Raw genomic sequence first — 23,367 nt, forward strand, 5'->3', positions numbered from 1 at the left:
CCCAGAGGGTGCTGGGCACTGCCCAGGCTCCCCAGGGAATGGGCACATTCCCAAGGTTGCCAGAGCTCCAGGAGGGCTTGGACAAGGCTCTCAGGGATGCACAGGGTGGGATTGTCGGGGTTGGACTCATGATCCTTGTGGGCCCCTTCCAACTCAGAATATTCCATGATTCCATGATTCAGCCCAGTCTGCCTGCAGCTGCAGTTGATTGATGAAATCTCCAGTGCTCTTGGATGCTGGGAAGGAGGAAATATTGAATTTTTGGGATGTGCTCATGACCCCACACTCCTGTGAGAGCCTCGGATTCCTTAGGGTGCTCCAGCAGGCAGTGGAGGGAGATGTTCTTGCTGGGAAGGATCCAAAGCAGGTTTTTAGGGATGGTGAAGGAGGTGCTGAGGGGTCCTGCTAAGTCCTCCCACTGCCCAAGCCAGTCCTCCCAGGCTGCAAACTGGGCACAGCTGAAATACCAGGAGGTAGAGGCATGAAAAGGAGCTGTTAAATCAAGGTGGATTTGGAGGAGAGTCCCAGGAATGGAGGCAAGGCTGGAAATTGTTAGAGGAGGTCAGTCCACCAACTCCATGGACAGAAGGATGGTAGTTTGTGAGCCCATGAATTGTCCACGGAATGGATGTTCAGAAATGAAGAGCTCTTCATTCTGTCTCACAAAGGTGAGAGGAGATTGAAACGCAAATAAACAAAGTTAGCTGTAATAAAACACCAAACACAGCGCCTGAGCTTGATTGTGTGATGGGAAAATTTAGCAGAGAGGATGACAATTCATAACCACAGGTTCTAGAGAGATAAACATTTTATCTAATATAATATGCATTTATGCATTATAATGTATAATATGTGTTGTCACTATAGGACACGTGAAAGCGCAACACACTTTGCTATTGCAAAGGTGAAAAAGAAGAAGTTTATTTTCTGACTCCAGCGTTTATACTTTTCCAAAGGTGACAGTGGATTGGAGAGTGGATGTGCCACCTCTCCAATGACATTGGACAAACTACCAGTCCATCAAATTTCTCCCTCTCTATGGAGGAATGCAAAACAATATGTTGTTTACAGAAAGTTGTGTGAGAAAGTTCTCTAACAGAATGTAAACTCAGAAGGCTTTAAAAATTCTTAAGAATCAGGGTGAGAATGTGTAATATATTATTTTCTAGCTCAAGCAGGATTTTTCCTTCTCTGGCTTTTATTCACACAAGAAGTCTGGGAGAGCAATTCCAACGCTTCTCTGGCTATTTAAACTCCTTCCCTGAACTGAGGCAGAGGATGAGGAGGAGCTCTGTCCTCTGAGAGCCGTGGAAGAATCACCACGAGTCACTCCCAGCCCAATTTGGCTTCCACACAGATGCCATCAGATGGGAATTCATCACCAATGGCCTGGAGAAAGGATTCCACCTGTGAAGACCACAATTCCCAAAAATCCTCTCATCCTTTTTGTCAAGGGAAGGCTTTCTTTGCATTCCTCCCATATTTTTGACTCCTCCTCTCCATTTGTGTGTTCACAAGAGCTCATTCCACTGAACCTCTCCTATGAGGAAAGGCTGAGAGTGTTGGGATTGCTGAGCCTGGAGAAGAGAAGGCTCCAGGGAAAAATTGTTTTAAATGGAAAAAGGGGAGATTTAGATGAGAAACTTTTATATGATATCTATTACTATATTATATTATATTATATTATATTATATTATATTATATTATATTATATTAATTATATTATATGTGAAATATATGTATATTTATGTTTCATTCTGATACACATATATGTATATGTATTTTTATATGCATATATATATGTCTTTTTTATAAATGTATATAAAATATATTTTTGATATATATTTTTATTTTTATACATATTTCTTTGCTCTTCTATTTAAAGACATCTATATACACAGACCTTAGACACACATATACCACAAAGCTATTTATATTTATATTTATATTTATATTTATATTTATATTTATATTTATATTTATATTTATATTTATATTTATATTTATATTTATATTTATATTTATATTTATATTTATATTTATATTTATATTTATATTTATATTTATATTTATATTTATATTTCGTTTGTGTACCCCCATGGCTCCTCTACAGCTGTTTCCCTTTTGACAGCCATGGGCCCAGCCCCACCCAGCACAGGTAACTCGGGTAAAACCACCTCATCCTCTCTGCCTGTGGGCTGCACTTTGCTGTGGTCACCAAAAGGGACAAACAGGGAAATGGAATTGCCAAGGACTTATAACTGTAGAACCAATGTTGGCAAATTGATGCCAACAACTGGCATCAATTTATCTTAATTGATTTAAGATAAAAGGTTCATTTTCCAAAAGCATCCACCCATCAGCACCTGGAAGTTTATTTCTAAAGTCTCACACAAGTCACAGAGTCAGGGATGCTCCCATGGACCATCTGTTCCTGCTCAGAACCCTTTGGAAACATTCACCCAAAATCCATAGTGGGAAGAAATACTTCAGAATAAATTGTTCTTTGTCACCAAATGTTTTAATCATTTTCCCACCCGGGAGCTGTACATTATCCTCAGCCTTGGGTCTAAAGGGATGTATTTACACCAGGAAGAGTTTTTACACTAAGAGAGCTCAAACCCCTCACATGACATTAAATGCGAGTATTAAACATTGTTTTCAAAAGAGACATCAGGGGTTTGAGTGTTTTACAGTTGGCAGCCAAGCCTTGTGATAAATTTTGGGACTTGCTGAGCCAGGGGCAAGGTGTTCATTCCAGACAAAGCAGCTGATGTCTGGTGAGCAGCAGGGTGGGAACGCAGCTTTCCTTAGGGATACACCACGCTTGGCAAGGGATTGCAAACACCACTGAGTTGGGATGGACCTTCAAGGTCTCACCACGCCAAAACCCTGTCCACCTTGCCAAGGAGAAATGGCACACCCTCACAGCAACCAAATCTGTGCCTTCAGACCCAAACCAGCCCCGAGGGAGGGCTCGGGGTGCTCCTCAGCACCTGCAGCCTGGCTGTGCTCAAGGCACAACCTGTTTTCCTCCAGCCTCTCCCTTGTGGCACCATTCCACTGGGACACTCCGGGCCAGCATCCCTGCTCCCCTCACAGCTGACAGCCCTTTGAAGGGGCTGAGCCCTGGGTTTATCTCCAGGATTTTTCTAATGAGCTCTTAAACCTTCTATCAATGACACATTCCATCAGTGGATCAAGGCACCTAAATAAAATTGACATAAGGCAAGGCCTTTTAATTATCCAATTATTTTGTTTCAAGCAGCAGCTGTTAAAAAGTAAAAAGACTTAGTGTTCTTCTTTCGTCTCTGTTGACATAAAATCAAGGATCAAAGCACCTTAATTTTTGGCCTCTGATTTTTCTTTCCTTGATTTAAACACGCCTGTTATGAGTTCAGTGGCCTTCCTGCCCCTTTGCTTATTTAGCAGTGATTAGCGAGTGCTGAAGCTGCAAAGCCTCAGAGTTTGCTGTCATGGGATGAAGCCCCCGTGGCACTGGGAGCTGATGCTGTGCAGTATAAGTCCTCACCCCATCACCAAAACAGTTCTCAATCCCAAGAGTGAGACAGGAATTATTTATCCATGGGAACTAACATGGGAAAGATGAAGGGCTGCGTGGGAAGTGTTAGGGAGACAAAAGCACCTGGTGCGGGTCACACCTCTGTTCAGGGACCTGCTGGAGGTGCTGGTTTGAAATTCCACCAGTGTTTGGATCCCCAGTGTCAGACCAGACTGGAAAATTTTAAATCCTGATTGATTTTTTTCTCCACCTTTCCAGAGAATCCTGTGGATGCAGCCTGGACCTCCCCTGGGTTTCTTAAAGAAGAGATAACTCTGTGGATGCACATGGTCAGATGGGTTTTGCACCAGGCTTGGTCTGCAGGGTGGAGTTTCTGAGGAAACTTCATCCCAACGAGCAATTTGGACCACCCCAGATCAGCCTTGTCCCTGGAGAGGTCTGTTCCTCCCCAAGGGAATGGTGATCCAGGTTCCAGGGAGAGATCTGGGCATGAGTTTTACCCGAGTGTAGCACAAAAGCAAATACCACTCACTTTCCTGATTTATCCTTGCAGAACCTGGACCTGAAGATGTGGTGGGCTGTGAGTCTCTAACATGGGATGCAGAGTCCATCTATCCATGTGGATTCATTTGTTGGAACCCTGGCTGCTGAGAATTTCAGACTTTCTGTGCTGCTAGGCACTGACCCCCAGGAGAACACTGCACTGACCTGAGGCTGTGGAGAAGCTTCCAAAATGGAATGAGAGAACTGGGATTGTGGGTGTGGAGCTTGAATAGAAGTGTGTGATATCACAGGCTGGGAAACTCAGAGTTTGAGGGTTTCGAATACAGGAATAGATGTAAAGCAAGATGGAGGTTTTGGGGCGGAGCCTGCTCCTTCTTCTTCTCCTTCTTCTTCTTCTTCTTCTTCTTCTTCTTCTTCTTCTTCTTCTTCTTCTTCTTCTTCTTCTTCTTTTCCTTCTTTCTTCTTCTTCTTCTTCTTCTTCTTCTTCTCCTTCTCCTTCTCCTTCTCCTTCTCCTTCTCCTTCTCCTTCTCCATGGGTTTGGGTGGTTTTGTGTAATTGGATAAAAAAGTCCCCATTGCAGGCACGGGTGGTTGGTTATTGTGTTAAAAGTAAAAATAATTCAGGTGTCATTTCTTAATTGGATAGTTGATCCTTAAAAGGCCTTGCAGAGAGAGATGGGCTCCATGTTTAGTTTGTCAGAGTGAGGGGCTGCAGAACTCAGGGTTTGTGGGACTGTGACAGAGATGAGAACTGATAAACATCCCAGTCCCAACATGAAATTCCATCTTGAGCATTTGGCAAAAAAGAAGCAAAGATTCAGCATTCATGTACAGGGATATTTATGCATGGATAGAGGGGGAAGCAAAAGCCCAGGAGAGGGTTCCCCAGAGTGTGACTGGACAGCAGAGGCTCTGCAGGAGGTTCTGTGGAGCAGGAGGTGGTGGCAGGTCCCAGCGGAGCGTGGGATCCTGAGCGCTCCGGCACCGCCCTGGGGCTGCACTCCCGGGAAGCTCGGGCAGAACTCCGTGTTCATGCAGGTGTCTCTGTGGATGGGATCCAGCACTGTGCACGAGGAGGGCTCTGCAGAGAGCTCTTCCCACTAAACAAGGGAGGTACCACCCAAACCAGCAAATTTGGGATGCTATCACGCACTCCCAGCTCCTCCAATGACTCTGGATGTCCTGAATAAAGTCTTTTTAAGTCTCTCTTGCAAGACTGGCACTGAAAAGCTTTCACAGCCTTGCCAAGGCTGCTAAGCTGGGTAGTTTTAGGGAAGCTCTATGTGGGCAGACCTGATCTGGAATTCTTCTTGTCACTCAGGTCAGCCATGCTGGAGGACCTGCTTCTAATTCACCCAGCTTCCTCTCATCCAGTGGTCCCAAATCCACAGGAAAATCTTTTTTCCTATGGGAAATTGCAAACTCCAGGCTCCCCATCACCAGGAGAAGCTTGCTGAGCTACCCTTCACCTCCTCTTCCTCAGCTGGAGTAGTGAAAAGCAATAATTAAATGGATGAGGGATTCCAGTGGCAAACCAGCCTTTTGCCACCAGCACAGGGTAGGGGGTGAGGGGCACATTGGCCTTCCCAATCCATCCCTGCAACGGAATGGTGACTCCTTGAGTTTTTGGAACACAGGACATGTTCAAAATCACCATCACTGCCTGAGGTCTCTCCTAGGGTGAATCTCTGGGTGATCCCAGGTTGGTTTTATAAGAGGACTTTGCTTTGTTGGCTAATTGCAGGGCTCCTGTTGATAAAGCCAAGGAAGCCAGGGTCCTTCCCTCAGCTGGGAAATGGGATGTCTAGAGGAGCTGGAGAGTAAATATTAGCCCCACCACCAACCACACATTGTGCTGGTGATGTCTCCAGGCTGGAAATGTTGCCCTCACCAACTCTTCTCCTTCATTTCCATCCTGTCATGGGTCTGGCTCCTTCTGTGACCTTGGCCAAGCCCCTTTGCCTTGGGCTGCTCTGTTTTGCTGCTCAGGAAGTTTTATTGATTTCATTATCAGGAACTGTGTGGCCAGCAGGAGCAGGGAGGCCATTCTGCCCCTGTGCCAGTCACTGCTGAGGTCCCACCTCGAGGGCTGTGCCCAGCTCTGGCTCCTCAGCTTGGGAAGGACCTTGGGATGCATCCAGAGGGGACAACGAGGCTGGAGGGAACACAAACCCTGTGAGGAACCCCTGAGGGAGCTGGGGGTGCTCAGCCTGGAGAAAAGGAGACTCAGGGCTGACCTCAGCACTCCCCACAGCTCCTGAAAGGTGGCTGTGCTCAGCTGGGGCTGGGCTCTTTCTCCAGGCACTGACAGAACCAGAGCACACAGCCTCGAGCTGCACCAAGGGAAACTCAGGTTGGATATCAGGAAAAAGTTTTTCACAGAAAGGTGATAAAGTTCTGGAATGGCTGCCCGGGGAGGAGGTGGAGTCCCCATCCCTGGGTGTGTTTAACAAAGCCTGGATGTGGCACTGGGTGCCAGGGCTGAGTTGAGGTGTTGGGGCTGGGTTGGACTTGATGAGCTTGGAGGTCTCTTCCCATCTGGTCATTCTGGGAATTCTGTGAATTTGAATCCCAAAGGTCCAGCTGACAATGTTGTATTACTCTGATATGCACACCACATTCAGCCACTCGTCACTTCGTCTCACCAAGGGTTGGTTCCTTGTTGTCCCTTCAAACCAGGGTATTCCATGATTCTAAGAACACAAATCAAGCCCAGCTGCTGTGTTCACTGCCAAAACCAAGCCCACATGGAGACAAAGACCTTGGGAATGGTCCAACCCTCTTAACTTTGAACATCCAGAGAAGGTAGCATCTTTTCTCACGTCTCTTCAGGCTGAACCTTTCCTCAAAGCCTTCCTGTTTGTTGTTCTGGGCAGCAAAGGGCAGGTGGCCATCCCAGAGTGCCAAACCAGCCCTGTGGCCATCTGAAGGGGGGTGAGGTGAGCACCATCCTCGCTGAACCTGCTGCACTTCAGTCCAAGCCAGGGGGATGAGATTTCTCTGAGTTGGTGCCACTGGTGGCTTCAGGTGTCCCAAAATCCTGTCATATCCAGGGTGCATTTAACACGGGAATGACCACAGAAGAGTTGGGACAGCAGAAAGTCAGGGGCCAGGTTTAAATCTGAAAAACCCCAGGTGTGGCATCCCCTGAGGACCTGGGGAAGCCTACGGAACAGAAAACTCAAAGTAAGAGTTCATCGCTGAGGATGCAGCTTCATCAGGGGTTAACAGGAGCAGTATTTGGGAAAAAGGAACCCAGAGTTGGGGTTGGAGCACTCCCATAAAAACTCCCAGAGTTTGAGGTCTGGTAGCCTGCAGGCACAGGCTAGCTCAGATTAAAGCTGCATGGGAAGCTCAGATAGAACTGGGGGTTCCAGAGCTTAATCACATCAGCAATCCCAGGTTATTCCTTTCAAAATCAAAGATTAATTAAAGAAGAAACCCAAGGCAGAGCTCAGCACAGTGTCTTGCTCAGAGGAACACAGATTTCACACAGCAGACACAGGACTGACAAACCATAATTAACATCTGGGAGAAAACAACGAGGACCTGGAGAGGCAACGACTCCTATTGTAAATTAAATATCAGTTTGGTCAGAGGGTCAATAAAAATAGGCTTTCACCTGCTCCTAATTATTTCCTCCACTACAATAGCTGTTTGTTCCCACTCAGGGGAGGACAGGGCTGTGAGACAGAGTGTGCAGAGGGTGGAATTCACCTCTCTGAGGCAGCTCTGACCTGCTCACACTCAGGGCTTCACGAGGGCAGAAGTCCTTTGCATAAAAGTGCTTTTCACCCCGGTGTGAAGCTCAGAGCACCTGAAAAATTGCATATTTTAATCTGCTGAGCCCGTGGCTGGGCTCTGGCAGCAATGGAAGTGGCTGCAATCCAGCTGCAGAACCAGCCCTCCCCGTGTGTTCGTGTGCAGGCAGTGTGTGTTCATGCAGCTATGCAAATGCACCAGCAGCGTGTTTTTAATGCAATTGAATTTCATCACAAATTAAATTTTTAAAAATAGAAAAAAAAAAAAGAAAGAAAATAAAAGAAAAAAAAAAGACAAAAAAAAAAGAAAAAAATAAATTTAAAAAAAGGGGAAAAAGAAAGAAAAAAATGAAGGAAAAAGCCCCACATTTTTTAAGCCTTCAAAACAAACGCTCTTTTCAACCCACTGGCAATTACGGAGAGGTCCTGATCCTTTCTGCATGTTACTGTCAAACAAGTTTTCAGTAGGATTCAATAAAGTGATCTGACATTTCTTTGGAGATCTTTACACACAGTAGCTCAAGCCACGAAAGAACTTTACTTCTGGCAGCTATGTGAATATTTTATTTTGCCCAAAGCTAGACAGGTGTGATCAAGAAGAACAGGGGGGAAAAATATATTAGCAAAAGGCCTTTCAGTGGCAATACAGGTGTTTGCTGGAGTGCAGTCAGTTTGGGTTGTGTGTGTTTTTTTAAAGAAGAAAATCTTGGTAGGGTTAAGATTAAAGGCACAGCACATTTATTTCTCATAGACTGAAAATCAGGGAAGCATTTTCTAAAAGGAAAGGTAGGGTTTGCCCCTGGAAAGGGCATTTTGAACTAGGTCTGAAATAAGGATTAAGCTCCCCATTCCCATAAGCTCAAAGAGATTTTGGCACATCAGATATTCCCTGGATCCCAGCCCTTCTCACCAAGCACTGGGGAGTCAGTAAAGAGTTAAATGATTTTATAATTCACAGAACAAGTCAATACATTCATTCAAACAGTTACAGAAAGGTCACAGGCTGGGATGCCTGAAACCTGCTTAAGCAACAATTTTTTGCTCCTAAGGTAAGGCGAAAGGCAGGGCACATTTCCTGGAGATCCTGCTAAAGCACCAGGACAGGGGGAGGAAGCTGCACTGGTTTTTTTGGGATCTGGGAATCCTCCTCCCAAGTCAGATGCTTGGGAAGTTTGTTGGAGATAAGAGGTGGGTCGAGAAAAATTGAGTGTGTGTAGGAGAGTCTTTATTTCAGTGTTGAGGACAAAACGTGGCAGAGGAGCTGGAGTGAGGTCCAGCAGGAGGGAGACCCCCAAATCCCACTGCAGGGTGGGGGATCCAACGTCCTTGGGGATGTTGGGAATTCTGGGACCATGTCTGGGGCTGGGATCCAGGCCAAGGAGAAAGGAGAGGGACAGGGAGCAGCTGGGCACTGGGTCAGGGTCATCCATGGAGGAGGCAAAACTGATGTCTGAGCATCTCCAGCTGGGATGGTCCTCAGAGATCCTACAAGGTGTCAGCTCAACCCTAAATATTACACAGCAAGGCCCTCAGTGCCTGAGCTCACAGCATTTCAAGTGAAAATCTCTCTTTCTGGTTCATAACCACCATGGGCTTTCGTCTTAAAAATTACTTGTACACAGCTTTTCTTTCATTCTCCCAGAGGGATGGACAAGAAATCAATCTGCAGGGGTTTTAAAACCATGAAGGACAGAAGCCATGGTGAGGAAAGAGAAGGAACAAAAATTGAAAATAAAACTAAAAAAAAAAAAGGAAAAAAAAGAAAAAGAAAGAAAAAGAAAAAGAAAAAGAAAAAGAAAAAGAAAAAGAAAAAGAAAAAGAAAAAGAAAAAGAAAAAGAAAAAGAAAAAGAAAAAGAAAAAGAAAAAGAAAAAGAAAAAGAAAAAAGAGAAAAAGAAAAAAATATAAAAAGAAAAAAGAAAAAGAGTCACAGGAGGGAAGTGGTACATTTTTCTTTAGGTTAAGTCTCACTTTGCATTGATCACAAGCACAGTGAGGCACAAAGGATCCCAGCAGCCATAACCAGAGAAGAAATTTATGACTGAGCCACCTCCAGCCTCACAGCAGGCCCGGGTTCTTCATCTGCAAACCTACCCTCCACATCCCCATAGATAATTTATGATCCTAAAAATGATTATTTTTTGCATTGGTGCTGTCTTATGCTTATGGTTGGGAAGCTGCCCAGTGCTTCCCTGAATTACTGAAAAGATCTGGGTTCTGTTTTGGGGAGGAAAAGCCACTTTTCTTGCTGTTTATGCAGCACAGCCCCACACGAAAGGAGGGCTCGGGGCTCGGAAAGCTTCAGGATCTTTGGAGCCTCTCAAAAGCCTTTTAATTACCTTTGAAATAGGACAGGTCTCACTCTTTGGGGAACATCACGAGACCTGAGAGCAGAAAAAAGCTGAGAGAGCTGGTCCCACCGACTCCCAGCTCCAAGCCAAACAGGTTTGGCCAGCCCTAATTAAGGTAATTAATATCCCCAAGCCTGTTATTAAGCAAGAAGCAGTACAAGGGAGTCTCCCCTTTACCTCGGGGTCCTGCTGAGCACCTCAGCCCAACAAGCAGCCCATTGTCAGCCCCAGGGCTGGGTCCTGCTGCTCACAGGAAGCCACCAGAGGAGCCCCCATCCCCTCCTGAGCAGGATTTCAGGCCGTGTTCCAGCACGTGCTTTGGGCACAACGATGCCTGGTGGGGCTTTTGGCCAGTGGGAGGTGGGGTGAGAGGTGTTGGAAAGGGGGCTCAGGTTATTCCCTGCTCACCACGAGACAGGGGGGGTGAGGTGGGACCATCCCCAGGGCAGGGTCAGGTCTGCACGTCACCCCCAGAGAGCTGGAGTCTGAATTTGGGCCTTGGGCTGGAAGGCTCATGGACATGCATTTCAAAGACCCTGGTGAGCCTTCAAAATGAAATAATTAATATAAATTGAGAGAGATAATGAAGAAATCCCATTTAAATGTAAAAAGCAGATTTTTCACTGTGAGGGTGGTCCAACAGGGCTGCCCAGGGAGGCAGTGGAGCCTCCATTCTTGGAGAAAGGCAAAATCCAATGGAAAATGGTCCTGGGCAGCCTGTTCTAGGTTACCCTGCTTGAGCAGAGTGCTCTCCAGAGATCCCTGCCAGCCTCAATTCTCCCATGATTCTATGAAATTAAATATACATCAAATAATGATATGCAGCAAATTCATGAAGTGAGAAAAACCCAGGATGGTTTGGGTTGGAAGGGACATCAAAATTCATCCAGGGACACCTTCCACTATCCCAGGTTGCTCCAAGCCCTGTCCAACCTGGCCTTGGGCACTTCCAGGGATCCAGGAGCAGCCACAGCTTCTCTGAGAATCCAATCCCAGCCCCTCCCCACCCTCCCAGCCAATAATTCCTTCCCAGTCTCCCATCCATCGCTGCCCTCTGGCAGTGGGAGCCATTCCCTGTGTCCTGTCCCTCCATCCCTTGTCCCCAGTCCCTCTCCAACTCTCCTGGAGCCCTTTTAGGACCTGGAAGGGCTCTGAGCTGTCCCTGGAGCTTCTCCTCTCCAGGGGAACATTCCCAGCTCTCCCAGCTTTTCCTCACAGGAGAGATGCTCCAGCTCTTGGAGCACTTTCATGGCCCTGAGTGTCCATAAATACACAATAAATACGTGTATATGGGTGTGAAGTGTACACCATGGTGGAACACAATGTATTCCAGGCCTTTCTCTCCTGATGGGACTCATCCTTCCAGCTCCACCAGGAAAACACCACGAGGCATCCAAGGAAACAACCCCTGGTGCACAGCAGCTACAGGAGAGATGCTCTGCCACCAACCTCCCCTTTTTCCTGTGCAAAATAAAAAGGACCTGACCATTTTTTTAACCTCATACCTGTCTGTTCAAGTCCTTTTTCCCCCCTCAGCGCCCCCAGGTAGGAAAATTCCTCCCAGAGGAAAGCATTGTTGCAATCTATTTTGTTTCTCAGTCAAGTACAAGAGTTTGGTATTTTTCCACTGGAAATTCTTCTCTGGTGCCTTCTTTCAAACACGCCTAGAAGGGAAAATTTGCTTTTCCACTGCTGGCCTGTGAGAGCCCAAGGTGTCAGGCTGCCCTGCAGGAATGTGGGGTTGGATACCGTGGAAGGAGATGAGCAGCCCCTGGAGCAGCACGCCCAGGGAATGGCTGCTACATCCCAGCCAGCCTCCAAGAGGGAAGGAAGGAGCACAAGGGCTTGGAAAAGCAGCAGCAGTGTGGTCCTGGATGGTTTTCCATAGGGGGATGGAATATCCCAGCGTGTGCTGGGATACGTGCAGACAAACAGTTGGATCTGTTCAGCCAAAAAACACTTTCAGTCTAAAACCAGCACAACTGAAGGACATTTTCTATAGCAGCTGATATTCTGAGCTTGAGAAATCCCATCCTCATCATTCCACTTCCCTGGAAGTGTCCAAGGCCAGGCTTGGAGCACTCTGGTCTAGAGGAAGGTGTCCCATGGCAGGGTTGCAATGACTTTAAAGTCTCTTCCAACCAAAGCTGTTCTGTGATATTTTTCAGGGTCTGGGTTCCCTTTTCATGAAGATTTATATCTCCATGGGGTTTGTCAAGCCTTGCTAGCCTCAGGGGCTTCCTGGAGCCATGGATGATAACTACTGAAATGGAGAGTCACTGAAATGGAGAGCTTCAAACTCTGACCAGCACCGTCCCAGGACTGGCCGTGGCCATGGCTCTGGGCTTGGAGGGTTAGCCATGAGGATGGGATGTGGCAGGATTTACCTTCGCCTTTTAAACTAACTTTTCCTGGCCATGTGCAAACAGGAGTTTTTGCTCTCTGGAGGAGGACAAAATCCTCGGTTAACTCCAAAACTAGGAGATCTTGCCCCAAAAATGTGTGAGTTCGCACCACCAAATCCAGCAGCTGTCGCTGAGAGGAGCAAACCACTGAGGTCTCCCCTCTCAGCAGCAGCAAACAGGCAGATGTGGGCCTGGAAAATTTCATCCCAAATACTGAAAGCAAAGTTCGAAGACCAACTCGTAGAGGGAAGTGTCAGACCAAATTCCATCAGAGCTGGACAGAGCCCAGGAGGCAGGACAAGCTCCATCCCTCTGCTCTCAGCCACCCTCTGTGCCAGGACCTCCCTCATCCTGGCCAGGCACCAGCCCTCACTGCACCGGCTTCATGCCCTACAGAGCTGGAGAAGAGCTTTAATTACTTCAAACAAAACCTTCCAAAGCTTTATAAGAACGGGTAAACCACCTGTGTACCTGTGGAAAAGATAATAAAGGAGCTTTTTTTTTTTAATCTGAGGTGTGTGGTTGCCCCAGGGAACAGAGAACAAGATTCCAGCAGGGTTCAGAAGCAAACTGGACATTGATGCAGATGGAGATTCAGAAGGGTGACCCCTCTGGTGCTCAGCAGGGAGAGGACCTCCAGTGCCTGGCATTTCATGGGGGATTTTGGAGACAAGTTCTTCCTTCATTTGGAGATATTTTCTATGTATTGTTTTGCTGCTCAGGTATGAGTTTGTGGGCTCAGAGCCCGATCCAGTGAGCAATAACTCTGCATTGACTTCAAGAAGCTTTGGATCAGGCACAGAATGAACTCAAAACCAACATCTTTGAGCTTCCTAAAGAGAAATTCCCTCTCTTCACATTTCTGAGGCCAAGCAAACACTTTAGCACAGTGGTTGCTTTCAGGGCTGGGCTCAGGTACACGGCCTCAAGTACATTTTCCAGGGCCAAGGAGGAAGCTCTCCACATGAGTGGGGGCTTTTCTGGTTGGTGGAGGAGAAATCTCTTCAACAGAAAGTGTCTGACTGGACAAACATCCTTCCTCAACATCATCCAGCCCTGATAAGCTCCCAGCACTAGACAGGGCAGAATCTCTGCAGAAAGGTTCTCTAATAATTCTTTCCCCTCTTGGGCAGGTGCCAGTTGCTCAACATGGGTAATAATTTGCTTTGTGAGTAAGAGCACCCAGATCCCTCGTGCTTGACCTGTGTCCTGCCTGGAAAATTCAGAGGAGTGATCAAGGACCCACGCTGGTGAGATGGTCATAACAAAGAGAACACCCTGTGTTTAGGAAGATTTCTCTTTTATTTTAGCAGCATGGTGCCTTTCATACCCTCTCACAAAGTTTATACCTTTTCATTGGCCACAATAAATCAACATAAAGTTCATTGGTGCAAGGCAGTCTCCACGATTGTTTTCCACCAAAATCTAACTGCAGGCCCCTCGTTTATCTCCTCTTCCATTTGCACCCCAATAGTCCTTTCAAGGGATTCTTATCAGCTTCTCCACTTCAAATGACTCTTTCTGACTCTCAGACCAACTGTGAGCCCCTTCCTGCTCCCACGGGAATGTCCACGTTGGCTCATCCATCCTCTCCTGGCGGGTTGGGATGGAGGCTTGCAGCACACCCAGGATGCTGATACACAGCTGGCGTGCAAAGCCAGGAAATCAGCGCTGTCCCCACGGGAACAACACTGGGAAAAGCTGGGTTATATCCTAAATTCCTGGCTGGGGGAAAACGGGAGGCAGCCGGAGCTCCCAATCCCGCCGGAGCGCGGAGCCAACAATCTGTCCAGGGAGACGGAGGGGAAATGTACCAACACCAGATCTATATTTCTTAAAGGGATTAATTCAATCAAATCAATTCACATCACGCAGTCAGCAGCTCGTCAGGAAGCAAAACAGAGGGAGGGAGGGAAAGGAGGAGGCTGAGACAGGCCGGCTCCGCCAGCCTCCCCTCCGTGCCCTCCCGAGGGATGCACGGCTCTGGGGAAGCACATCCAGATGCCTGCAGGGAGAGACAAGTGGCTAATTAGAGTCCTGACCATGAAGGGCACTCAGCAGCTCTCTGAGGGCCTCTCCCCGAGCCCCAGGATGAATTGCCAAAGGGAAAACATGCCAGGAGCGAGCTGGGAGATTCAGTCACACCGTTTTTTCCCCCCTATTTTTTCCCTCTTCCTGGCGGTGTGATAATTTTTTATTAATTATCAGCTTGTGTTGCTTTGACTATCTCAGCAGCATGGGGCTGGAAACTCAAATATCCATCAGCTGTGGAGCAGTGGAGGTCCAAGAGGGATGAGAAGGTTGGGATCAGGGGGGATTCCAAACACGTGTAATCATTTTAGCCACCATAACTTTGGGCACAGCCCCTTTTCTTTCTGAATTCTGAATCTGTAACTTTTCCAAGATCTGTTGTGCTTCTCCATGAGCTAAAAGCTGCTGGTTCCTCAAGAGGAAAGTCATGACTTCTCTGAAATTTCAAGAGCCCAGAAGTTGGAACAGCAGAAGGAGAAACATCAGGAACCCCAGGAATCACACAGGTTGGTAATGCTCAAACCACATTCCCAAGGGAAAAAAAAATCTGGAAAAAATGCTGAAAAGAATTAGTAGGGAGAAAACCCTACTGAGGTTGTCTCTAAACCAGTGGTATTTATTTTGCAGTTCAGAATAGCTGAGGAGCTTTGAAACTGCTCCTGGCATTTTTAGTGAGTGGGAAACTGGAGCTCAGAGTGATCAAATCATGTTTCTGAGCACAGCCATGGATTTTTGTTTTTTCTTCCTCTTTGGGACCCTCTGGCTGCTCTCATTTGGACTTGTCTTGGGAGAGGTCACTAAACTCAGCTTTGGTAATGCCCCTAAAACCAGCATCTATTTTTTCAAGTGCAGAATTGAATTCAAATGAAGCAATTTAGCAGCAATGATCAGAGCAACCTGAATTTCTCACCCTTGGCTTGACCATATATCAGAGAGGGCAACCAAATTTTCCACAGGTGATACTTCCCTCGTTCTTCTCTCACATTTTAAAATTTCTTTTGAAAAAGTTCCCATCCCCATTTTACTTTTTGTCCTCAATTGTCCCCCTGAAGTCTCCAGCAGAGGTCACAAATGAATCACTTCTGCCATGGACTAAACCAAACATTTATTTGCAGCTATCTAGAAGTGAAAAGAGCTTTTTCAATATTTTTGAACTATTTTGCTAGTTTGTTCCACTTGGGCCTACCAGGATAAAATTATCACCTGATTTCAGCCACCAAAAATGCTATTCAGAGCAGTTGAGTGTGAGTTGGTGTTTTGGACAATTTTTGAAGCGTTCTTTATTTCATAAATTAATAAAACATAGGCACATCCCATTTCCCACCAAACTTGCCAGGAAATATTATTTTGTCCCAAACTTTCTGATTAAAAGCAAAGGAGAAATATTGCAAGAGCAGTTCATATCCACTCTAATGAGAAATTAATGCGTTGCATCATCCAGTCGCTCCCTTCCTTGAGGATTTTGAGATAAGGGCAAGGCAGAGGGAAGGAGAAGGTTGAACTTGGATCTCTGACCTTGTGAAGGGCTGATCCACCAATGATCCTCACACAGAGCTGCTCTTTGTCCTTTTCTTGGTGGCCTGGATCCCACCTTGCTGAGGAACAGGAAAAATCCTTTTATTACAATAATTTCTCACCCTGTTCAAGCTGGAAGGACCCCACACAACCCACAGGGCCCTGGAATGGATGGGAATAAAATTCCATTCTCATCCTTGTGCAGGATCTTCCCAAGGCACCAGAGAAGGGGACACAGGAACAGGAGCTTGGGTGGCCCTGCCAGTGTCAAAGCAGCTTTTCCAGAAGCCCTTAAATAGTACTTAGGGCTAGATCTGCTGGCACATTTTTTATTTATTTTAATGCAGAGCATTTCTTTCTTGGCACTCAAGAGGCACTGAATCCATGACTTAATCCAGCAGATCTGCACCAGAAAATCATCCAAGTGTATTGGCCAAAAGGGGTGGGGAAGATAAATAAAAGAGGAGGAAAAAAAAAAATCAACAATTGGTTTAAAGTCTAAATAACTGTGTCGAGTGACAGCTGCAGGAGTGAGGCTGAAATCCTGAGTGGGAGATGAAGAGAAATAACCCCAGACCACAGAGCTGGTGTGATATTTCCCACCCCACATGGTGCCCACGTGGCCAGGCTGGGTTTGTGTGAGAAGGAAACGAGGACAGAAGCTCTAGTGAGGAACGGGAGCGTGGTCCCACCTCTTCTAATTGCAGCTGTGGTGAGATTCATCCCACCTAATGACAGGGATGAAAGCCAGCAGAGAAATTAAGACCCCCAAATTGAGATGTTCATATAAAATATCTTCTTAGGCCCCTGGTGTTTGAGCTCCCAGAGGAAAGAACAGAGATCCAGGCACTTAAACCTCAAAGAATTCAATCTGAAAGATGTTTTTTCCACAACGACCTGAGCTCCTCAGCAAAGACGTGTTGAAAAGCTCTGCTCCACCTTCAGATTTTCTTCCCCATCTTCACCTGAGGAGGCAGCAGCTTGCAAAGAGGCAGAGTGAAGCCTCACCAGCATTTGGGATTATCCATCTGCTTGGATTGGCTCCATGTGACACGAACACAAGCACGCTGGAAATGCCAGGAATTGCCCCATTTTGCTTCAGGGAGGGCCATAATTAGATAGGGTCGGAGAGAAGCCACAGCAGAGCGAAGCATCAGAGGCATTTCAGAGCCAGCTTTGTCACTCAAGAGGAAAACAATCCGGGGGAAGATGGCAGCTTGCCACAAAAATGTTCCCAATCCTCACGTGGCATTTGGAGCTCAGTACCTGGGACGTGTCCCAACACGGAACTCGACGCCTGACACGCTCCACAGCATTGCTGGGGAGATGGAGAGGCCTGGAGTGGACAGGAGTCTGTTCAAACCTGAGGAATTGCAGTGGAGAAACCAAATGTTGCATGAGAAAAGGGCCCAGCCCAGAACAAGCTAATCCCAGGCTGTTCAAGGGCTCGGAGGACCATGTTGGAGCACTGCTGCCCATGGTGGGAGCATCTCCAGGAGGGACATTTGATGGGATGAGCTGCCCTGAGAAGGTGCCTCTGTTGGTCATGAGAGTTGCTCAGATGGGAACAGCTCAGATTTGGTGGAACAGGTTGCCTTGGTCTCAGGGTTCTGTGGTCAAGATGACCCCAAGATGGTAAAAAGTCTTTTCCTCCCAGCCCCCCAGCCAAAGAAGTCCAGATGCATCAGTTTTGCTCCTCAAGGTTGTTTATTTTCTCTTATCTATAAAATTCTTTGTCTGACCTGCCAAGCTCTGTCCAGCCAGTCAGATCGTGGCATTCTCTCTGCCCTCCAGGGCAGTGTTTACATTTTATACTAAAAACTACGAGTACTTTATTTACGATTAATTCCCAATACCCATCACTTATGTTAGACAGTGTGTCTCTAAACCAATAAAAGTGTCACCATCACAGTGAAAGATGGAGGACAAGAAGAAGGACAAGACACATCCAAATTCCTCCATCTTGCCTCCTGAACCTCATTCTAAAAACTCCAAAATTCTACTTTTTAACCCTGTATTACATTAACTCAAATTCTTGTGACCTGTAAATCTTCACACAAAGTTGGCATTTTTTTTCCACAGGCTAAAATCAAAGCCACAGGTGTTTTTGACTTCGTGCCAACATCTCTGATCCAATGTCTGGAGCCAGCCTGGGCAGCCAGAGGGATGTGCTGGGTTCCCACACCTTGGGAGGAAAACAGCTGGGGATACAAAACAAGAGGAACCCACAGGATGGTTTTTCCTCAAGGCCCAATGGATTCAAGCCTGGGAATTGAACTAAAGGAAGTTTATGTTAGGATCTCACTGGCCAGGCCACGCCAAGCACACCCAGCACTCCCACGGGGACCAAAATGAGCCTCAACCCAAGTCAAAATGAGACTCCAACATCAGCTTGCAGGAAGGTTTTGGGATTTTGCACCAGAAGAGGAACATGTCAGAATTTAACCCTTCCTCACAAAATCAGCGATATTCCCAAATAACCAACCCTCAGTGTGCTTGTGCCCAAATTTCCTCAGGAAGCCCTAAGCCATCTTTTTGATGGGGGAAAGGTGGGGGTGGTCCCAACTGGCTTTGCAGAGGAGGACACAAACTGTCCCACTGGCCTTGCAGCCCTGGTGACCACCACAGATGTGCCCAGGGACCATCCTGGGTTCATCCCAGCAGAGTCAGGACACAGAGGGACTGTGGTGCTGACAAATCCCACCAGCACGGTGGTTATGGAGAGGGATTTTCCAGATCTGTCGTAGCTGAGATGGAGACAGTTCAAAGCAGCACACTCCATCTTCAGAAGGATTCAAACTGGTTTTATTCTAGCATGCATGCTTTTTATACACGCTTACAAAACTCCTAAGTTTTCACTTTATTCATTGGTCAGCAGAGACAAACAAAGGGCTCATTGGAACAGGCAGTTGCAGGTTCCTCCTATTTATCCTTATTTCTTTCTTGGTTTCTGTGTCAGTGACCTTGGCAGAAAATTCTGTCAGGGGTAAACGTGGATCCTCTTCTCAAACTGCTCTCTTCAACAGAAGTCGTTTTAAAACCTCTTCCACACAGATCCTGTCAAAAGACCAGTTCAAGGAGTGGGAAAGGCCGGACAGTGCACATGGAGTGAGGCTGATGATGCTGCAAGCAGAGCCTGGAGCCAGGAAAATCTGCAGGATGCAAAGGGAGAGGAGGAGAGAGAGAGTGACCTCCCTGCTCAGCCCAGGCCCAGGGCAAGTCAGGATTAACTCAGCCTGGAAAATACACCCGGGTGGTCCATAGGGTCTGGACACAAGGGATGAGGCTTCTCTTCCAAACTGCCACTGACAGCCTCAGTTTCCCCCTGCTCGCGCTGTTTGGAGAGGTTGGAGGAGTTTTCTCACATATCTGTCCTCACCTGCACGGCTTCAGCTCAAACGCTGCTCGGGAGGACGCGATAAGGAGATGTCAAGGCTGTTTGCCAGCCTGCCCAGCAGCAAGAAGCTGCTTTGACAGCCAGGAATGACAGGGAAAGAGGAGAAATGAAGCTGGCTGTCAGCCCTGGGAGCAGGGAAGTCACCGGGGATGTCCAAGGGTTTTATCTGAACTGTCCAGTTACATACGGGAGGGGAGGAGGAGCACGGGTGGCTCACAGATCCTTCCCACACCCAGCATCACTCTGAAAAACCCAATTCCCTGCCCCAGGGGTTGTTTTGGTGGGTAAAACTCCCAAAATTTGCTTGTCCCTCCTGGTGAATGGGGTGGTGAGTGAGAGGGGATGTTTTGGAGGATTTGCACATCACTTGAGTGGTGCACCAGGCACTTCCTGGCATCTCCTCAGGCAGTGGCATTTGTAGGGATGTTGTAGCTGAGCCCAGATCACCACCACCATATTTCTACAATTAGTATTATTATTGATAATCATTATTAAAATACTGCTACCAGTCACTGCTCTAAGTTATTACTGAAGGTGGCAGTGGAGGGGGTGGAACAGGAAATTTCTCAAGACAAAACCAGTGAGTTTTGTCCCCTGGTCTGCCTCACAGGGACACCTCAAAGCTTTACATCAGTGGGAGAAATTAAAGATGCTCTTCCTGGGACAGCAATCCTGAGTGTCCTTCTGGACCTGAGCAATTCCCTCACCCACCAGGGATGTTGAGGTGAACTTTACAGTGAATTTTATAGTGAATTATCAGTTTCTCTGTGCTCTGCTCTGCAGTCCTTGGCTGCAACTGGGACTCAGGAGCTGAGGTTGCAGCCTGGATGTCCAAAACGGGTCAGCTGTAGGCACCTGAGCTTTTCCTGATGGAAAAGCACTTCCTGAGGAAATTCTCAGCTGCTCTAATAGGAGACAGGTGAGAAGTGACACAAGCATGGAGGTGGTAGTCGCTGTCAGATGGAGCCCTCTTTCACCACCCATCACTTTAATATTCACCCTTCACTTTATGCTTCTCAATAATTAATATTGGTAATTATTATCGCCACCAGCCACCACGCCTCACCCCTGTGCTGGCATCCATGTGCTCTGAAAGTAAATTTGCTTTGCAAGGAGGCTGAAAAGCGTGCACTTGAAGAGGAAGGGAATAGACCCAACTCGTTTACACAAACAAGCAGGAGAACAGGCTTGTCACATTCCAGGCGTGTTTCCCCTGGCCGCCGGCCCCCTCCTGCTCCCACCAAGGAAAAAAGGCTTTTTCAAAAGAAATCCAGCATGGAAAGCTCCCCATCCCCAAAAATCTAGGGGGATCTATTTGTGAGGTGACCTGGTTATGTTTGAGCTCCCAGAGTAATTTTTCCATCCTTGTTTCGAAACACGAAGGGAAGGGGTTGAATTTTCCCCTTGGAAGGGCTGTCATCTATTGTAAATGCAGGTGAACCCAATGGGAAGAAATGACGATGTCTGAGTCAATTCAGAAGGCTGAATGATTTCTTTATTATAACTATGCTAAAATACATTAATATACTATATCAAAGGAGGATACTAAAACTACATACTACTCTCACACAACTCGTGACCCACTCTGAGAGTCCAGCCCGAGGTGGGTTGGATTGGCCATCAGGCTCAAACAATCCTCACCAGAATCCAACCAAGCAATCACCCCAGGGAAACAATTCTCCAAACACGTTCCACATGGGAAAAACAAGGAGCAGAAATAGAAATTGTTTTCTCTTTCATTTCTCTCTCTGTACCTCTATGAAAAATCTTGAGAGGGAGAGAAATGTGCTTGCCACAGTCATCATCTCAGTCCCTTCCCTGAACAAGATGGGATGGCCTGTCCAGGCTGGGGAACTTTTTGGTGTCCAAAAGGCAGAGACTGTTCCCTCTTTCGGGGCACGTTCCTGGATCCACTCTCTCTGGGAAGATCCCAGTGAATCCCATCGGCTCCTTACTGATGCTCCCTTGGGATGTCTGGGTCTGGGAGCCCGGAGGGGAGACTGAGCCTTGGTTTGCAGGGCTGGGGAAGAGAAAATCCAGGAGGGAAATCAGATAAAGCACATTCCTGGGCGCACATTACTGGAATGACTCCGCGTTGTTGCAGGCGCACTAATGCCCATACTTGACCGAGGAGCTGCACAAATCCACTTGATTTATGGGGCAGAGGCACAGGCAGAGCCAGCCTGGGGAGGGAGGGTGTTTTCCCACCCCCCGTGGAACAGGGACAATGTCTGTGCTGTGCGTGAAGTGCTGCGCCGGAGAAAATGGGAAATGCCAGCAGAGAGATAAGCGCTGCTCCAAGCGTGTCCGTCACTCCTCGGCTCTTTATCAGCCACCTGGGCACCTGGATGGGGGATCCTGCTGGCTCAGGGCCTGCAGAGATGGAAAGAACTCAATATTAATGAGGGGGAAACAGCTCAGCCACAGCCCAGGCCACAGGGCTGTCCCTGCTCACCCCACAGCCGATGGGCACCAGCGATGATCGACTTCCACAGCTCTCCATCATCCCCATCCTCCTCCACCCACCTCCCAACACCAAACTGCTTTTTCACTCTTTTTGCTGCATACTTGGCAGAGAACATTTCAGAACATTGGAATCATGCTCAGCACATATCTCAGAGGAGTTTGGGTTGGAAGGAACTTTAAAAACCATTAATTCCAACCCCTGCCACGGGCAGGGGCAGCTTCCACCATCCCAGGTTTCTCCAAGCCTGGTTCAACCTGGCCTTGGACACTTCCAGGGATCCAGGGGCAGCCACAGCTGCTCTGTGCCAGCCCTTCATCACCCTGATATTGAGGAATTTCTTCCTAATAACTAATTAGAAAGCTCCTTTGTCAGTTTAACCATCACCCCTGTGGGTTGGTTTGATTGGTCTCATTTTGCAGAGGAAACTGAGGCACAAAAGAAACAGGGTGGCATCCATTCTCCGGGCAAGTGACCAGGCCTGAAATGGGCTGGAATTGACTGTGGTGATTCTTCAGCTTCCCTGGGAGAAATTTATTTACCTTCACACCTCAAGCTGGAGGGGGAATTAGAAGGGTCTGATGTGAAAAGCCACATCAGAGTCCAGCCCTGATAGCTGAGATTTGAGGATTTTATTTTCTGGGATTTGGGGCTGTTTATTTTCTGGGATTTGGGGCTGTTTATTTTATGAGTTTGGGGCTGTTTTTTTCTGATCCCAAGAGAAATGGGGGTAATTAATGGACTCAGAAACATCAGAAACACAAGCTGCCAACTCCTGTATGCTCTCTGCCTCAGTTTCTCCAGCTCCCATAGGATGAACTCTGCTTTGATTCCCCCATCCCAGCAGAAATCCAAGGAGAGCGCTGTGATTTCACCCAAAATGAGAGCTGGCAGCTTGGCTCCAGCAGCCTGGGTGTTCTTCAGCAGTTCAGCCTAAATCTGCACTGGGCTCAGCTGCAGCACAGCCCGAGGTGCTGAGATTATCACCCCATACCTGATGCTTTGGATTGTTCTGCTATGGCCCGAAATTCCAACCCCCTGACCACCACCTCCTGGAGTTTGCAGCTTGTTTACACACATTTCCTCCCCTAGACGGTGACTCAGGCCACAGGTATTTGAGAAATTGGTAATTCCTGAGCTAAGTCACCTTCCCAGCACTGGGAGGGACTTTGGGAATCCTCAGTGGTGCGTCCCAGTTCCCACCACCCCTGTCTATGGCATGGTTTCCCCTGTCCCAGGCATCCTGGAGTCATGGAGAAGCCAACAAGGCATGACCCCAGCATGTGCTGTGACACCACCGGGAGATTTTTGGTGCTGGGGCCAGGACAGAGAAAGCAGACCCACATCTTTCAGGTTCAGCTTGGAAAAGCAGCAGCAACAGCATCAAATTAACAGCATCAAATTTAGGGCCAGTCTG

General features: G+C 47.4%; 1 long non-coding RNA gene across 1 annotated transcript; it reads right to left on the minus strand.

Annotated features, from left to right (window-relative positions):
• Positions 1-2,305: 2,305 nt before the first annotated feature.
• Positions 2,306-22,541, minus strand: LOC146768091 (uncharacterized). Its single transcript, XR_014950244.1, has 2 exons — positions 16,090-22,541; positions 2,306-14,548 (listed from the first exon to the last, which is right to left on the minus strand). It is a non-coding gene; the product is annotated as an uncharacterized LOC146768091 (long non-coding RNA).
• Between the last annotated feature and the right edge of the window lie 826 nt (positions 22,542-23,367).

This window comes from Lonchura striata, chromosome 2 (assembly GCF_050655825.1).
Source record: "Lonchura striata isolate lonStrDom1 chromosome 2, ASM5065582v1, whole genome shotgun sequence".
Taxonomy (NCBI): Eukaryota; Metazoa; Chordata; class Aves; order Passeriformes; family Estrildidae; genus Lonchura; species Lonchura striata.